We start from the raw sequence: 15751 nt of genomic DNA, 5'->3' as shown, positions 1-15751 counted from the left end.
ATAAAATTGCAATCTACTTCTGTTATTCATTTTATCTTGTGTCTTAATTGTACTGTATATGTTGGAGAAATACTCTAGCAGCCACAGTGTTTAGTGAGACATTACCCCTTCCTAGAGTCTAATGACTTTACAAAGATATAACAGAGTAGAGAATGTTATGGAGAATATCAATAGAAAAAACAGACAAGTGAGTGCATTATTTGGTTGCTTCCTGTGTCCCTTACTTACCATTCCAAAGAATTACCTTTACAAAAGTGTTTTCTTTTAGTATTTTGCTGTATTGAAAAGAGCTATAATCTCAGATTTAAACCAGAGCTAAGCGTGTTCAAAAAGTGCCTCACAGTTTTAAGGAACTTTGTTATTTAAGATTAAATAATGTAAAGCAGAAAAAAAGATGTCTAGAAATAACCAAAAATGATGTTAGTGAGTTATTCGAAATTCTGCTAGAAACTATTGTATGTATTCACAGGATAAAGAGTTTAAGGCCTAAACCAAGGATAATGAAAACGAGTAGAAAAACTTCCACTGATATGTAGACTTTTAAGGTCAGAAGGGATCCTTATGATCAGTCTGATTATGTATGAAACACAGGTAATCCCTTCTCCAGGCTCATAATTTCTACTTGAGCTGTAGCATATATTTTAGAAATGACAGAGCCCAGCCACTGGTCAGGGATGATATATGCATAGCTATGCCTATGTTTTGATATGGGTATTTCCCATGCTTCTGGGCTTTGCAGGTTGCTCCTTCCCTCTCTTTCTCCTGCATGTATCAGGGTGTGTTCAAGCCTTCCTCAGAGGTATTGGGTGTTGGCTGCAGCCGAGGCTGGGGATTTTGACTGAGGTGTACCAATGCTCCTGCTGTAACTTAAAGCCAGAAGCTCCTGTGTAGAGATTCTTGCCACTCTGGTCAGGGTCAGTCTAAGAGCCATATTTGGGTCAGGAAAGAATTATACCCAAGGCCAGATTTGTACTGATTATGGTGGTTTTTGCCTTCTGTAGCCTTCTCTACCTTGGCTCTCTTGTGCATGTATTAACAAACTTTTATAGACGGAAGATGTTGGCTCCTGTGGTTCCTCTGCTTTACGGGGAATGCGTTATATGTTGTGTTACAGTTAACAGTAGTTAAAATACAAAGAGTTTAAATTATGGATATATATGGGATGGTTTGAATAGGGATGACCCTGCCTTGGGCAGGGGGTGGCACTAGATGACATCTACACATCACTTCCAACTCTACTTCTCTATGATTCTATGAAAGTTGCAGTCCTGAAAATATATGGAGACCACAGCTTATTTTCAAGTAAGCTGTTGCAAGGGTTTATAAACTTCAGTATTAAAAATAGGTTCACGGTGAGGTCCAGATCCTGTTTAACCTAGTAAGCATTTAAACAGACTTAGGCACCTAACTATGATCCTATCCTAACTTTCAGGTCCCTGAAAAAAATGGAATCCTGGTCTTAATCTTAAGACTAAAAAGCATAGAGCAGGAAGAGGACCTACAACTTTTGGGCTAACTTTTTCTAGGGGCACCAGGGTGAAATATAATCACGCTTAAGCATCTGAATCCATTTAGGTGTCTAATAGATGAAAGTAGTATTAGTTGCTTAGATTTGTGGGGTTTTTTTTACTTTAATTGGGGACCAATGGTCCACAGACCTTAGTAAAAAAAAAAAAAAAAAAAGGAAGGAAGGAAGAAATTCACAAAGGGTTTTATATATCTTCCTTCTGGAATGGAATCCAGTTGATGGGGAGTGTGTCTTAGAATTGATTCCATAGAGGTTTTCACTCAAAGCAAGGAGATGCCTGACCCATCTAGTAGGGAATACTGAAGAGAACAGTATGTCTTTAGTCTTTGCCTTCCTGAGTGGTTAGATGCATAACCTATGTTGCAGGGAAATATATATATGTCAGATCAGGATTTACAACCTGGGGCCCTATTCAGGAGTTGGAAAAGCTGGGCAGGTGCTTCTGGGTCTTGAAGGGTCCAATACTTTCCAGGGTGCACAAGATTGTGCCTCTCATGTCACCAGAGCACCTACCTAAGGCATCTGGAGAGTGCAGGCAGCTCTGACTTGCATGCACTCTCCCACCACAGAGGAAGTAGACATCCCTCACTATAAATTGATGAACTCTCAGCATTATATTGTATTTAACACTATATTTTGTTGCACCACTGATCTGGTACCAGAAAAGGTAGGAACATCTGTTGGCTTGCCATTTATGCTGCCATAATTTTTATGGTGACACAAGTCCAACGTCAGGCAACGTGTGTTTTTACCTATAAAGGAAAAGAGAGAGTGTAATTCTAGCAAGGTCAGTCATCTGCAGATAGGGGAAACTGGAGGTTAAAGAGTCCTTGTATACAGTTCAGAAGCAGTCCTTCAAAAATAGGTTGGAACCAGATCTATTTTATTCCATGGGACTGCCCTAAGCACTGGGTTGCAGAACCCTACCCCTTTCTTTGATTCACTGAAACCCCACTGGCTGAGGAGGGCCAAGAACTCAAGTCTCCCATATTTGAGGACATGTTATAATCACTGAATCATTATACAAAAGGGTATGAAAGGCTTTCCATCCTCCATCAGGGTGTCTAAATAAAAGCAGCCTTTTCTGATATTGTCTGTGTTGAGTTAGGCCCTATAGATGCCTAATGTATCTGCACTGAGCACATCTACCATATCACACCTTTCAGGGGACTTGGTAACAGAATATATACTTCAAGGATCTTGGGCCTCTTAGATCAAGAGGTAGATGTTCCTCAAGAAGTATATGCCAAAGGATGTTCTGCTCTAACAGGTCAAAGAACCTTTTGGAGCTACTTAGCTGTGTCAAAATGGCAACTGTTCCTGATTGTGTGTAGAAGCAGGACTTTAGGTATACATGGAAATGTACTGTCAAAAATTAAGCACCTACAGATTGTGAGTGCTCTGATAGCATGCCTACACTGCTATTGCTAAAGTGCTTGCACTATAGGGTAGAGATATGAGCTAGACTTACACTAGTACTGAAAGCTGTATAGCTACATTGCAAAGAACTCAGAGCAGGCTTAAATTACGCTGCTTCTGCAACTATACCAAGTGATTTGGTGGAGGTTTTGAGGAAAACACTCTTGCACTTTAGCAGAAATTAGGCACCAAATTCTTATTTATGTGGATCTGGGTCTTATGCCTACTTGCTATGCATGGAGAGACTTCTGCACATGTTTGGACTCAGTAAGATCATGGGGTTTCTTTGTAAATTATGGGATTCTGTAATAGCTTAAAGAATTTGGGCATTATTGATGAAAAACTGTCAATGATTAAGCTAGAGGCTTTAAAAATGAAGACTTATCTGGATGTCTTGTGTCTACAAAATTAGGGTGAGCTTTGTAAAAGGAGATGACTACCACTTGCATCTGGTCAGTTAGATATAGGCCATGGCCAGATATTCATTCCTGAAATTCTTATTGGTAGAAAAATAGTCTGGAAATTAGAACACACATGTGTTTCAGCCTGCTGGCTGAAGAAGTACGGAAGTGAGCTCTCCAGGCTCAGGACATGAGGGATACTTTTTGGGAAACTCCCAACCTTGGGGGAAACTATTACTTTACAGCCTGTTCTCTCCCTCACTTGGGAAAAGGGCAGGCTGTCAGTAGGTAGACTTCCAGATTTTAAATCACAGCATTTGCCCCAGCTGGGCAGCACACACCATTTACGTCCTTCAGGGCTGAGTACCAAGGTCAGAAGAGCTTGCCCAGCCCCAAATCCAAGCCTTGGAGGCTGTTAAATACCTCTGCAGGGAATACTGCCCTCCCTCCATTGTTCTTGCCAATCAACTGATTGGCAGGAAAGGGGAAGTGTTGTTCTTCAGGGTTCCCATGGATTCACACCAGGGTGAGATCTCAGAGAGTCAGTGTTCTCCCTTTCCATCTCTTTTGGTGGGAGGGACAACACAGGACTGTGGGGTATTTGGTATTCTCCACAACTGAGGGCTCTAACAGAAGTGGTGTTTTGTTGTGCAATTGACCTCCTGAAAGCACTTTACAGCCATGCCCTGACAGAAATGCATGGCTGCAGAACACTTAAAAAGTGCTCAACTGTGCAACAAATTAACCCTTGTGATATGAGGGTTCCAATGAAGGCATTCCAAAGTGAAGTGCCTTCATTAACTTCTGTCAGTCCCAATCCTGGAGCAGAGTCCCCAGTGCTGTCCCTGTCCCCAGTGCTGTCTTCAGTATAGGAGGGAGGAAAGAGAGCTTAGTTTGGGGGTTGCCCAGACTTCACTGGAAGGAGGGGCAAGTGCATTGGAGCTCCCCTGAGGTGGTGGTGTGCTCCAGTCTAACCCTTTTCCCCACTAGCAAAGACTGAGCATACCCTAAACCAAGTTTCCTGTCCTCCCTTTTTCCCCTCACATCCTGAAGACAGCACCAGAGCTGGGAGAGATGGGAAGGTCTGGTGGGGAGAGGCTGCAGATGTGCAGTGGAGTTTGATTCCCCACCCTCCCCCCAACCCAACAGAGAACACCTTGGTGGGGTGGGTGGTCACTGTAACTCATGGCACTTTCTGTGAGGCACACGTCAAGGGGAGTTGTATGCCTGTCAATGCCCTGAAAGAAACAGGCAGCCTTTCAAGTTAAATCAGGAGAAGGGAAATCTTAATGTCTTAATTTGGTGCAAAAATAAGTCTTATAGGTATTCTTCTATTTCAAAATAAAAAGTCTCATCAATTGATCCAAATACTAGTTATTGTACTTCTCAAGATTCTGAACTCAAATATTTAATACCACCGTTTATTTTTTTTTTCTGTATCAGATAACTCTTTCTCTCTCCCTGGATAACATGTAAAATAAGAACACAGAGCATGACTTGTAGTTGCTGTGAGACCATTCCACACCAAAAGGCACATTGAATCTCAGGAATCAAAGAGAAATGCCCTTGGACTTGAGAAGCAATCCATTTTAAATAGTACTTATGTGTTATTCCACTTAGAAAATGTCCTAAGGGCAAAATAGCACAAGGAACTTTTAAGGTCTAAGAGCAAAGCTTACTTTTGCGCTTTGTAGTTACTGCATAATCACTCAGGCTGAAAATTTAAACAATTTTATTCTGAATAATATCTTATGTAACTTACCGAAATAGCTTGTCCATGAAGCTTACTCTCATAAGATAATGGCAAATCACAGTGTTGTATCCATTTTTCTCCAAAAACAATTTTTATGAAGATCATTAAAAACAAAATACAAAAGAAGTCAGGCCCCAGTCTTATTTACATCAAATTTAGAGATAACTCTGATTGCCTTCAATGTCCAAGGTCAAGGTCTAACTCTAAATTATGAAGAAATCTATGGAATTCACTCTTATTTGAGTGAGTTATCACATATTCTTATAAGATAAAACTAGTGCCCATTGAATTAGGAGTTACTGTTTCAGTAAAGTTCCAGTTATGAAAAACACAAATATTTTAAAAGCCTATTTTCTTTTGCTAGAAAAATAAGTATTCCTATTGTTTAAAAATAAAAATGTTAGACTGAATGAGTGGGAAAATAATCAAAATTGCTGTACTTGAAATAAATCAGTACAATATATATATATTTGGCGGGGGTGGCGACAGCATGTGGGAAGAGATGGGGGCGCAGTTTAAGATTTAATTCAGTGTAATATTTCTTATATTTCAAGACCTCACATTTACTGGCCTATGCCAAATGATTACCAAGGACAGCAATTTACACTAATCTTTATGGTCACTTTAACTGAATTCAGCCTCATCAGTGAGATGTATGTTAAGAAGGTTTTTATTTATTTAACTGCTTCTGGCAGATAAAACACTTTGATTTCACAAGCTAGGCAACATTGGACCCAAACAATATTTCAGTGAGTGATATCTGCTGAACCTAGAACTCATGGGCATTGGAGAAGTGATTCAGTACAGAACCAAAGTTCCAGAGTAAATTGAAAGTTTGCTTTTGGGCCCCCTCTACATGTGCATGGCAGGAGGCAGGATTGTGGGATCCAGCATAAGATCCTACCATGCCTTATGGTTGGTACAAGTAGAGCCTGGGTTTCCCATCCTGGGTTCCTCCTGTATTGGCAAATAAGAAACTCAGAGTCCCAGCTATGCCTCACATGAAGCCATGACTTCAAGACCTGCAGCTGATGGGACTCTCAGTCCTGGCTTTGTGGGGCACAGCCAGGACTGCAGGTCCCAGCATCTGCAGGATTGTGCTCTTCCAGCTGTGCGGGGGCATAATAGGCACCCTGCAGTTCACAGCTATTGTGGGGGATACATGGAGCCCCATGCAGCTGGGAGAACATGTACAACTGGGGCTGGGAAATCACAGATGTACCTTGCAGCTGCCAGGAGCAAGAGTCCTGACACTCCTGGACATTTCAGGGAGATTCCCCTCATCTGTGGACTCCCAGTCCCAGCTGGGCATTGTGCACCCCTGTGGCTGGAAGCCTGGTTAGCTGATGGGGCTCCTAACTGCAAGGGAAACCCTGGTACATACGCAAATTTAAAGCTAGATAGCAACCAGGTATAATGTTAGCACGCATTTTTAAAATTAACTTTATAGTTGGTTGGACCACTTTATGGTGTGATAGGTATTTTGCATGTGTAGCTTGTCTCCATTTAATTGTGCCATTAACTAGCCAATTGTGTCATAACTGTAATGTGTAGAGGAGGCCTTGCTAACGCACTTTAAACAGGGCATGGTCACTGGTGCTGGAAAAAGTGAAAAGTAGGATTCTCATAATCTTTGGGGTTGGACTTGAAGATCTACTTAGGTCCCTTCTGACCCTACAACTATGAATCTATGAAAAACCTTAAAAATAAACAGTTTTGGTTGGCTATAGTTATATTCTTATATAAAAATAAAAAGGTGATTAGGAACAGTCAGCATGGATTCACCAGGAGCAAGTCATGCCTGACCAACCTTCTATGATGAGGTGACTGGCTCTGTGGACACAGGGAGACTGGTGGAGATGGTGTACCTTGATTTTAGCAAGGCTTTTGTTATGGTCTCTCACAACATTCTTACAGGCAAGCTAAGGAAATATGGGCTGGATGGATGGACTGTAAGAAAAGAGAAGGGCCTGATCCGTGCAGGCAAGAGAAGACTGGGAGGGAACTTAATAGCCTTCGACTACCTGAAGTAGGGTGTGAAAGAGGATGGTGCTAGACTGTTTTCAGTGGTGGCAGATGACAGAAGAAGGAGCCAGAGTCTCAAGTTGCAGCAAGGGAAGTTTAGGTTAGATATTAGGAACAATTTTATCAATAGGAGGGTAGTAAAACACTGGAACAGGTTACCCAGAGAGGTGGTGGAATTTCCATCCTTGGAGGTTTTCAAAACCCAGCTCAACAAAGCTTTGACTGGCTTGATCTAGTTGGGAATGGTCCTGCTTTAAGCAGGGGGTTCTAGTAGGTGACCTCCTAAGGTCCCCTCCAACCTTAACTTTCTATGATTCTATTCTATGAATTTCAGGACTTTGCACGTATTCTTGTTGAATCTCATCTAATTGATTGTGGATCATTCTCCAGTCTATCCAGGTAATTTAGCTCTGCCCTCCAGAGTGTCTGCCACTTCACCCAACTTGGTGTCATGTGCAAATTTGCTAAGTGTACACTCGATCCCATCACCCAAATCATTAATGAAATTGTTGGACACTACTGGAGCTAGGCAGACCCCTGGGGAACTCCATTTGATACCTCCTTCCAACTAGATATTGAGCCATTGGTGACTGCTCTTTGCGTGCTATGAGGATCCCTTACTGTACCATCATCTGCATTTTCTTAGCTTAGTACTTGGTTAAATATTTGCAACTTAGAATGGAAATATTTCAGAAGACCACAGCTTTCAGTAATTGTTCTTTTGTGCACTCTGTATGTGTAACACAGAGTCATTATTTTCAAAGCTCTACATAAATATTAATTTAAAATAAAAATACTATGCAGGCTGAGGTTGCTGTTTCTAAGCTTAACACACATAATGGCCAGAAGTGTTTTATAATATTTTTATCCTTTTTATTTGTTGTACATTTGTCTGCACACATGTTCTCTTTTTTGTGTTATGTTAGCTGAATAAGTATCTTGGAAAGTCTGGGTATTCTCTATAGCTGTGTCAGGACAAGTGAGACCATGCAGTATGTGGCATCGCAGACACATCAGGGTGCCACATACTACATGTTCAGCTGTTCTCCATGCTACAAGAGAGCAATGCATGGGCTTTTTTGACCCCTGAATATCCAGGGGCAAAGGAACCCATGCAAAAAAAAAAGCAGAGTGACGCACGTGGGGGCAGCATGCACTACTCAAAACTGGAGCCTGGTGGACCAGAGCCATACTGCAGCTGCTGACCAGGCTCCGTGTGGCAGGATCACTATTGCTGAAGCTCCAGGAGGCCCCCAGGACCCCAGGAAAGGCTGCTGGGGTTGAGGCCAGTGCTGGCCCTAGCCTCTCCCACCTACCTGAAGCAATCTGCCATGCACCAGAGCACACATGGCATGGGCGTTCCCCAGGGACAACTAGCAGTGGCACAAAGTGCACTGCTGTTAGTTCTCCTCAGGGAACCAAACGTCCATGCTCACTGGGAGGGTGAGGCAAATTGAGAGGCACTGAAAGCTCTCTACTCTTCAGGGCTTTAGTATCTGAATGTGAATCTTGGCAAGTTTTTTCTACCAGGAGAACAAACCTGGGAGATTTCTCCCAGTTTATTTAAATGTGTGTACACAGCCATTAGCTCTCATACATTACACTTCTTCTATTTCATAATACCTGTATTTCCTATTGCATGGCTTAACTGCAACATGCACAATCTTCCAGGACAGAACATGCTTTTCTGCTCTTAGCCAACCACCATACAAACAGAATGTAGCTATATACATTCATCACGGAAATGTAATGCAGATTTATTTAATTATACTTCATTAAGTTGGGATTATGTTGTATTGCAAGTTACCAAAAACCTATGGGAAAAAGAACTTAGAGATCTTAGCCTCTGAGGACAAAGAGTTTTGATTGTGCTCCTCTCCTAAAACACTAAGTCTTCACTCAGCTCACAAATTTTATTTTGTTACATTCATTGTTAACATATTCAGGCAGTACACAGTGTGAATCATAGTAAAAGCTGGTTAATAAAGAATATTTGGCACACTATATATAGCATATGAGTGTAATTACAGAACTGATAATAATGTAACGAAGGCACATAATTATCCACGTGCACAGTATTGGTTACCTCATGAAATGAAATGTTTTGTTTTCTGCACAGTATGTCATATATTTTAGTCATAAATTCAGAAGCACATCAATATGCAGAAAGGAAAGAATAATTGCCACTTGGTGCATGCAGCAAAATCTTTAGGATGCAAGAGATAGATTCAGGGAGTAAAAATATAATACCAGCAAAAGGTTTTGTTGTTGTTGGTCCAAGGGAAAAAAAAGAAGGAAAAGATGAAGAGGGACTATTAACCTTCATCTTTGAGAAAAGACAGTCTCTGTTTTAAGAAATATATTTCACCTTGGCAGACTCCTCTTATTGCTTGAATAACGCAATTTGAGACAAAATGTGAAAAATAAAACAGAAATTCAGTTAAAAACCAATTTAATGGGCACTACATAATATACAGAGCATTCCAATATCCTGTAGGAGAATATATGCATAATATACATTATTTTGTGTGCACTAATAAGACTGCTAGAATACAGTGAAAATGAAGATGACTTTTCCACAGAGTGGCAAAATAACACTGGATTTAGGTATCACCACTTATTGTAGGAATGAAATCCTATTATCAACAGAGTTGTCCTCAGTGGAGCCAGATTTTTTCCTGAGATATTAGTAACTTATCCTTTGCAAAAGTCGTTATTTTAACTATAATTGGTACTATTTTTTCTTATTCTGAAATTGCCAGTAAGTGCTTCAGCCTGAAGCAACCTTACTATCTCTCTTTATATAGGCCTCCCCAATAGGAACAAGTCTGAAGTTCAGAAGAATGTAATGAAGTTTTCTTAAAAAGCACCTTCTCTAACTAAGCTGCTAATAAAGACTATTCTGATTCCCTGCAAAAACTAGTGTTTCTGTGCTAAAATGTGTAGGCTTATTACCCAGTGCTCCCAATAAGTAATGATGTAGAGAAAAAGATTTAGACACTTTGGGTAGGGTCACTTACCTTCCTGCCCTTCTCTTGTGTCTAGTCCATGTATTTTTTCACAGCAGCAACTAGGATAGAGTTAATGAACAGCCTCACTATATGTCCCAGCTGTGACTCAACAGCAGATTAAAATCAGCAGCAGTGCAAGACTGCAACCCTGGTAATAGGTTGGACAGAGGTACAGTGGTTTCAGACAAGTAGGCTGAGAGGAGCTGTGAAAAGTGTAGCACGAGGAGAGACAATATTAAGGAAGAAACATAGCTAGGAAGAAATGGTCCTGTCTGACATGAAATACAGAGGAATGGGTGGGTATAGGTTCTCTTATCCCTCCACACCTTGGAAGGAAAGGGGCTAGGTCCAGGGAATTTAGATGGGGTTCATAGCTTCTGGGTTTTGGGGTCTGAGTTTGAACTCTGTTATCCTGACAGGAAAAACTACATGGGGAAAGAGGGTTGTTGCTGACAAGTCATGATGCCTGTTGTGATCCAAAGGGGCTTATACACACTGTATGTGAGCTCTCCTAAAACTGCCTATTACTACTGTATATCTTTTTTTAATGATTCTCTTTTTATACACCAAAGGAATAACTACTTTTAAGGCAGAAAGTATTACTGAGATGTTTTGGCATAGTGTAAAGCATTCATGCCCAGTATTCTGTCCGCTGTGCTGCAAAGTTTATTTCAAGCACAAAAAAAAATGTTGCCAATCATTCAAAAAATGCAATGGAGATTTAAAATTTCTCATCCATGCAAATTCTTTCTACTAGAGGGAAAAAGCCTCTGGGAAATGCTTCCCTAGACAAGACTGCTGCAAAGAAATTGCTTCTAAGCAGTGCTTCCTTTGGCAACCCCCCTTGCTAGATGCATCTTTTCCTCAGTTCCTGCTGGGAAGCTTTTAAAATTGTAGCAGAGAACAAATGACAAGTGAACTAAGCCCTCCACCTACTTTATCTTATTTTACAGGATCAGTGAGATCCTTTAAGAATTTGGATACCTATCGCCCTTTGCATAAGGGCTGTTTAATTTGTTAGCAGCCAGCAATTATAACAGTAGGAGCCATACAAATGGGGTCCGCAGCCCTCACTCATTCCATGGCTACAAGCTGTTATGGTACAGCACAAGTAGGTGGCTTTCCCCTGACCTCTACCTCCCATTGGTGGGCAGAAGGGTGACTCCCCACCTCCTTGGCTGTGGGATTCCTTGGCACTGCAGGCTGTGCTGTCTTGCCCTGCCCCTTAGGTAGGGGCAATAAGTGAAAGCTAGAGGAGGAAGGGGAAGCCTCAAGTCCCCATCTGCAGTAGCAGCTGGAATGATGGAGGAGCCCATAACAAGGGGGAGCCTGGGGCTACAGATTAACCCCTTGTGGGTTGCATTCATCCTGTAGCGGCCAGTTGGATAGCCCTGCCTTCAGCTCCTTACTTAAAACCAACCTCTACTATGACACACAAAATTAGGACTGTTTTATTTGAGGACAACCATTTTTTGTCACTCAGGATTTTTTAAAAATTCTGAAAATGAAATAATATTTGAAACCATCCAGTATCTGATTTTCATTACCTTTGCCCTCCTTCCCTCCTTTTCTATGCTCCCCCACCCTTTACCTACACTTATTCTATCTTGTCTAAAATGGTTCAAGGTCTTGAGTTTAATATTATATAACTAATCTGTGTTTCTATAACTTTAAATTTCCATTAAGTCTTGATCTTTAATTCTAGGAAAACATTGATCCAAAAGTGAATGTGTCTATTAAGTCTGTCAAAGTTGGGTCTTGTTTCCCTTTCATGACAGACTGGTCAAGCTGTGTGCAGAACAGAGTACAAAGAGGGGCAAGATTTGCTGTAATTTCTGCTTGTCTACAGAAGTCTAGAAGAGGCTGTTCTAGCAACCAAAGGATTCAAGAGGATGCTGGTTATGCTTCCTCATTTCTAGTCCTGAGGTTGCCTTCTGTGCTGGGAAAAGGAGAAGATGGAACATTTCCTGCCATTCTCTACCTGTTAGGAAGATTCTCAGATAGTTTGGGATTTTCTAGCTTCTTTGTATTGTCAAAGTAAAATAAACTATTACAATAAGGACAAGGACCTGGCCCACTATCACTGGTTCTGAGGCTTGGTCTAAAGACTTAATCTGTTTTTTAAAAAACAAACTAAATGAATCTCAATAAATCAAAATACTGATGTTTATGAACCTTTAAAACTAACAATACAAATGTTCTTCATTTATAAAACAAATGTTTAGTCCATTCTTTTTGGAATCAACATATTAGATTTAAACTACTGTCTTATTAGAGAAGAGGACTGAGTTTTGTTACCTTATTTTCCAGGTTGGATTAAAGATTGTTTTACAAAAGATTAACATTTTTTTGTTGGTTTGTTTCTTTGGGTTGGTGTTTTCTGTATTGTTACTCTTGCCAAGAAAGACCTTCCAGGACAGACTGTTATGTAAAATTTTGTGAAGGACATCTAGTCATTTTTAAATAGTGTTGGTGCAAAATTTATCCCGTTTAAAAAAAGAAAAAGTGAGGAAAAGAAATCAGTAACTTGATTTCTTTTTCCTTTTCTGGGAGACACCTAAAGACCAGAAAGAACACAATGTGGATATATAAATACAGCCATATTTCCTGGGCTAGGGACAGACATTACACATAAAGCAATATAAGTGATTAGAAATTGGGTAAAATATGAATACAACAGAAGTTTAGTGCACACAGACCACTTTCAAAGTGACCAAAACTGATTTAAGGTAAACCTGGATGGATGTAGTAACAGACTAAACTGATTTAGGTTAAATTGGTTTATTGAACTTCTGTCCCAGATCCCTTCCAGATTTAGGTTAACTCAGTCCCCCAGCATCCCAAGACACATTGCACCTCCTTTGCAGGGTGGGAGGGCTAACCTTGGCCTAAGCTGTCTGCTCCAGCTGAACAGAGAGGCATGCTCTAGCACCCTCTGGCCTCTGGCCTGAGCCACTGCAGGCATGTGGCTGCCTTTCTGGAATCAAAAGTGAATGTTTGTTCACTTGCTTATCAGTGCAGTCTGCGCAGCTTAGACTAACTTGTGAAGACTGAATTGATTCAGCCTCAGGCTTTTTGGCTGTTTGTACTTAGCCCTGAAGGTTAAAATAGATTTATAGATTTTAGGGACAAACACTTGGAAGGCTTAACCTGTATAAAAATAAATACTAAGTCACCAGGTAGGATTTCCCATGGAGTTAAAATGTATGTCCAAGAAGACTGTAAAAGGAGGAGACATTATATTTTTTCACATGTATTCTTATATACCACTGTATTACATTGTTTGGATGAAGTGTAGCTAAAAGTACAAGAGCTTTCAAAATATGAATCCATTGCCCTAGTTCCTACACAGCACTGTTGCTTTTCTGCTGTAGGCTGCCATACAGAAATCATGTATGAAACAGGCGGTCCAGCTAATGCTGAGGAAACTAAGATTACTGATTAGAAGAGAACATAATCAGATAGATTGAGGCTGTGTGTGTGTGTGTGTGTGTGTGTGTGTGTGTGTGTGTGTGTGTGGATGTCTAGGAAGGAACCATTGCTATGAGAGGGGAGGATTTCTATCACACACTGGATATATATTCATGGGGAGTACCTCACTATTATTTAGGACAGCAGAATTGGACATTACGCTCCAGAGAGCTTCTGAAAGGATTATGCTGCTTTCTGTGTCTATAATGCTGGGCAGAGATTATGTGCTTGCATTACCTGCACTTGGCTCTCAGTCTCCCTCCAGGTTTTTTTGCACTTAGTAGAATGTGTTAGAGAGAAGTACCAACAGGGAAATCAACAAAAAGCTTTCCTATGAAGGTAGCAAGACACTGCAATATTGGAAATGTCTGGTGATTCATCTGGTGAGTAAAAGCTGTAGATAAATATTCAGGAGAATGAACATTAACAACATAGTCTAAACGCAACATTAGGTCAGCTGCTGCCTCTTGGGATACCTTTGGAATACTACTGCACTATGTGTTTACTTAGGTAGTTTTTTGTGCAACTTAAGTGTAAAAGAATTTTCTACGTTAAAGCAAAACTGTACTATTGAGAACAATGCATAACACTGGGATGGTTTTTGTTTGGCACCTGCATCTTGTGTAACTTTTTTAGTTGTTTCAGCAATTTCCTTTGAGAATGTCAGTTGCTTGAATGTAAAGTATTTATCTTTTCACGCACTATTTATGAACCTGATTAGGTTACAGATAATAGATTAATCAGGAAATGGATTATATAAATATATTCAGCATAAATAGTACTATACACAGAAAGAATTGATGATTCTTTTTAAGTTGAGGCCTTTGATAAAACAGAAAAGTTTAAAGTTCACTACGAACAAATTTGGTCATGGTCAAATGAATTACTCTACTTTATTACACAGAATTAACTTGAAAACTGGGCCACCAGGAGAAAACAACCTTGCAGGCAGTCTAGGATAATCACTTGAAATTTTAGCCTGCAAAAGATCGATTTTGTGGGGTAACTATACTTTCTTCAAATATTTCAATACATCTGGAAATAAATATTGAGACTGAAGTAACATATACAGTGTAATAGAACTCATTTTTAAAAATGCATAAAGGTGCCTGTTCATATGCATATAACATACTTTTCTATTGAAACAGAACTTAAGTAAGCCCTTTCATATCTTTCCCACAAAGAGGTGACAGAAGTATAGTAAAGTGTTTTCTCTGAAGTATGAATAATATTAAGGATCCCGCTTATTGAGTAAAAGAAATGTGTTTTTTAAGTTCTCTTTGTGTTTTAAACAGGTCTTTTTCAAAGGTAGTATTATTTTATCTTGTCTTTTTCCTTTTTCCCTGATTTGGAGGTGTATAGTAAAGGTTGACACAGTTTAAAGCACTGTAAGGAAGCATTATTGCCTTGTGTGTAAATCTAGTCTCTCATTTGTACTGGGCAGACTATATGCTATTTCTCATTATTAACTGCCTTTTATTAACCTTTTTTAAGGGGAAAAAACCTTTTTTCATGTCTATATTTGTGTGTTATTCCTAAGACCAATTTCTCTGGAAAGTATGGAGGCCAGTTAATGGTTTATGAGTTCAAGCTGAGCTGAATATAGCTAAGCTCTGTCTTGCTTGACAGTTCATCAAAAGCTGTGTTGATTTGCAATGTTTACGGACCTATTTATTGAACCTTCACAGCTTGAACTATGCCACTGAGCTTGTTGACATTGCTGAGTTTATCTCTCAGTACTTGTGCAATCTCAGAAGAAAAGTTTAGAGCAAGTGAGTTATAACTAATTTGTCACAGTTCATAAAATATGCAGTTCCAACAATAAAGTTGATCTGATTGTTTATTGGTATTGATCAAGCTAGAGAGCAGACTATTATCATGATACCTCAAAACAGGTGAGAACATGTGCTGCCCTAACATGTTAGCTTCCAGTTTTGAATATGGCATACCTAACATGGTTTAATAAGTAGTTGATTAAGGGAACACATCTATTCAAAAGATAAATCAAATGATCTACTTTTAAAATGGTTCAGTTCAATCATTATTGGAATAGCATTCCTCCAACTTCCTCTCCAGCTCTTATACTGTGAGGAGCAATGTATCAAGCAAATAACAAACTGAATCAGGACAGGAAGGGTGGGAG

At 40.0% G+C, this 15751-nt stretch overlaps 2 long non-coding RNA genes across 2 annotated transcripts in view; one reads left to right on the top strand and one right to left on the bottom strand.

The window, feature by feature from the left end:
* Positions 1-5324, bottom strand: part of LOC109302382 — a 37774-nt gene extending 32450 nt beyond the window's left edge. Inside the window, exon 1 of the long non-coding RNA XR_002098731.1 lies at positions 5111-5324. This is a non-coding gene — a long non-coding RNA (uncharacterized LOC109302382). The remainder of the gene's footprint in view (positions 1-5110) is intronic.
* LOC109302383 overlaps positions 1-15751 on the top strand; it is a 479734-nt gene that overhangs the window by 415646 nt on the left and 48337 nt on the right. The gene's annotated exons all lie outside the window — the stretch shown is intronic.

This window comes from Gavialis gangeticus, unplaced genomic scaffold, assembly GCF_001723915.1.
Source record: "Gavialis gangeticus isolate Ggan-Ray unplaced genomic scaffold, GavGan_comp1, whole genome shotgun sequence".
NCBI lineage: Eukaryota > Metazoa > Chordata > Crocodylia > Gavialidae > Gavialis > Gavialis gangeticus.
This window is presented reverse-complemented; position numbering and strand designations above follow the sequence as displayed.